The 3,498-nt window shown below is 38.8% G+C and overlaps 1 pseudogene across 1 annotated transcript; it reads left to right on the plus strand.

The window, feature by feature from the left end:
- Positions 1-2,084: 2,084 nt before the first annotated feature.
- Positions 2,085-3,498, plus strand: LOC143611603 (F-box/LRR-repeat protein At4g14103-like; annotated as a pseudogene). Its single transcript, XR_013149798.1, has 2 exons — positions 2,085-3,148; positions 3,237-3,498. The product of XR_013149798.1 is annotated as an F-box/LRR-repeat protein At4g14103-like (transcript).

Raw genomic sequence — 3,498 nt, forward strand, 5'->3', positions numbered from 1 at the left:
ATGGTACGTGATGTGTTGTAAAATACACTCGATTTCCGCGCTATTTATTATTGTTATAGTCGCTTTTATATCTAATATTTAATGAAGTTTCGTAACTTGTTTTAGCATGATCTTACATAATTATATATTTTGTAGGTTGCATTTTTTTTAAAGATTCTTGGAGACCTTGTATGTACTATTCTTGAAGAACCAAAGTTAAAGCCCGACCCAAGTCCATTTGTGTGAGCCTTGCATGTGTTATTATATAATAAACAAGAAAAAAAACCCTAACTCACTAGTATCCCCGCCTAGGCCGAGTTTTCGGTGAGCTATCCCGAGTAGTCTCCGACTAAAGCAGAGTACTCACTGACTATGACCGAGTTCTCCTAACTCCCCAGTTGATCGCTTAAGGCCCGCCTAACGATTTTTGCAACCTTGTATAAAAGTAAATATAAATATATACAAATAAACTAACAAGTTACATACGAATTGAGTCAAGCCGAGCGTGCAAAAACGGCACGTGAGCTTAGCTCGAGGTATAAAAAATGACTTGAAACGAGCCAAGCTCAAGTTCTCATAAGTTAAAACGAGTCGAGCTAAGGTATAAAAATCAATAATGTATTATAGGGAGTTTGAGTTAGTAGTTCCAAAAATAGAACTAAATAATAAATAATAACATAACCTAAGGATCCGTGAATTTAAGGTATTGATTTAGAATATAAAATCTTTTATAAGTTATAACTTATAAAAGAAGGGATTCACGTAGCCCATCCAACATGCGTACAATCGATGCTACCTAGCATCCCAGGAAAACCATGTTTTTCTGCGTGCACCTCATATATGCGTTGGATGTCATACGTTGTAGGTTTACGCAGATATCTCCGAGCGTAAGTCGATATGACTCCTACGTACAATATATATTAAAAAATGTAATAAATATTTAATAAAAAGTAAAATTAATGTTTTTTACCTTGGCATAAAAAATGAAGGGATTCACGTGCAACCCTTTTCGACATCTGTAAATACTCATCCAAAGCGTCCGACGAGATGCCGTACGCTAGTTGACGGATAGCAGCCGTGCATTTTTGAAGAGGGGTAAAACCGGGAAGACCCCTAGCATCCTCCCTTTGTTGGAAAAAGGGATACCGTGCCTCTAAATCACTCGCTATACGCGTGAACAATTGCCTGCTCATTCGAAAACGAGTTCGAAAATCCGACTCCGCGTATACCGGTTGAGGGCTAAAATAATGCCTCATCAAAGTATCGTTAGCACCCGATCGATCACGATCACGAGGTGGTGCTCTAACCCTCGGGAGTCGGGGTTGATGGGCTTGATTTTGCAAGAGATTTACCACGGCTGCGGTCAAAACTCCCCCTACATGAACAAGCAAATCATCCTCTTCGGAGGAGTCGGAATCAGACGAGTACGACGACATTATTTTTTAAAAAAAAATGGGACGATGGGTTGTTTGGAGATTGAAGTTGTGTTTGATATGGTAAAAATGGGTTGATTTAGTGGTATTATATAGGATTTTGTAAAGGTTTTTTTAAAAAAGTTTGAAAGAAATGGGTAATATATAGGAAGTGTTGTATAAAGAAATGGGTAAGTTTGGTGTTTTTGAAGTTGTGTTAAAGTGTTGTATAAAATGGGTAATATATAGGAGTAGAAATTTTTTTTTTTAAAAAAAATTAAGAGCCAACGGCTCATTTTATCAGCCAAACGGCTCTTTTCACCACTCCCCATACCCCTCACGCTCAGCCTGTCCCGCGAACCCCCTGGCGCCTGCCTCTTTTTCCGCGCTCGCGCCCCTCTCGCGCCCCTCTCGCGCCTCGGTGGTGTGGTGCTCGCGCCCCGGGGCGCGAGTGGCTGTCTTCTTGCGCCCTCTCTCACGCTCCACACCCCTCAGCCTAAGGATCCTATTTTGTAACCGCCGCCACTGTGTCTTCATCTCTCCGACCACCATTGTTTTGTTTCATCTCTCCTCGCTGTAAGTAACCAATATTTTTGTTTCGTGAATGAATACAACGACGTTAGTATGAACGGTATTTTAAGCCCTGTGTTGGTTAAGTATACTTTGTAATTTTTGCTGTCTTTTTTCCAAACCCTAATTGATTTTTGTTTTCAATTTGCATGCAACAGTTTTCACGTTAAGCTAGCAATGGATTCAGACAGGCTTAGCCAGTTGCCTAGAGATATTGTTTCACACATACTCTCTCTAATGCCTACTAAATACGCTGTGCGAACCAGCTCTTTATCCAAAAGATGGAGGTACAATTGGATGTTGGTCACAAACCTTGACTTCGATGATATTCACCTTGTCCGTGGTAAAAGGTCCTTGACAAAATTTGTGGACCGGACACTTAAGTTTTGCAAAACATCCCAAGTTAATCTATTTCGGTTACACTTTTCTAAAATTTCGTTTCAACATATGGCTGTATCAAAATGGATTAATGAGGCGATCAAGTTAAACGTGAATGAGCTTGACATACAAGTTAATATGCTTGGGTTGCCGTCAAACTTGTTCACGTGTAAGACGCTCACAAAATTAAGATTACATGGTGGTGCCTACCATAGCAGTTGGGAGTTTCCCTCTCAGGTTAATCTTCCTTGTCTAAAAACTCTTGATGTTGCCGTTGCAGATCCCGATTTCACTACATTTAAACTTATCAGTGGTTGTCCAGTGATTGAAAATTTATCTTTAAAAGTAATATGGTCCATTAAAGAAAATGATGATTACCTATTCAATATCCCAACTTTAAAACGACTAAAGTAACATGGCTATATCATTCATACTTAATCAACAAAGTTGTCTTAAACCTCCCTAATCTCGAATATCTATTTGTTGGAGGCGTACTGTGCTCAAAGTTTGTAATGGAGGACGTGTCATCTTTGGTTAAGGCTTCAGTTTCATTTGATGGAGTAAGATCTTGTTACCTGTGGGTTGAGCTTCTAAAAGGATTAAATGGAGTTAAATCACTCTCGGTTCGAAATCCAAGCTCCCTTGTTAACTTCAAGACCGCATTCAGTTCATCTCGGCATGCATTTCCCAATTTGAAACATTTGGAGTTGGATGGTTTTTGGGTTTTTAGACAGATCCTTCAGTTATTTGAAAGTTGTCCTAAGTTAAAACATTTATGTATTGAGAGAGTATTTGAGTCGTTTCCAAAGGTTTGATGATATATCTTCTTGTTTTAATTTTAGTTCATTTATTCTTGTATAATATTGATTTTTTCTATCTTGTTTGTGTTAAAAACAGGAGCCTGAAGAATATAGTCTGGTTCCAGCTTGTATGCTCACAAACCTTACGAGCATCAAGATTTCAAAATGCAAGGGGATAAAGCCTGAAACAAAGTTTTTGGAATACATATTGGGGAATGCAGAGGTGATGAAGTCGGTAACAATCACTTGGGAAAACTTGAAACCTTTGAAGTGTGAAGAGTTTGTTAAGACTCTTCCAAGGGCTTCCAAACATTGTGAGATCCATTTTCATTGAAGAGTTGGATACACTTTAATAGAAG

Source organism: Bidens hawaiensis, unplaced genomic scaffold, assembly GCF_021521415.1.
Source record: "Bidens hawaiensis isolate Kalapana, Puna unplaced genomic scaffold, B.hawaiensis_p1.1 tig00031785_1, whole genome shotgun sequence".
NCBI lineage: Eukaryota > Viridiplantae > Streptophyta > Magnoliopsida > Asterales > Asteraceae > Bidens > Bidens hawaiensis.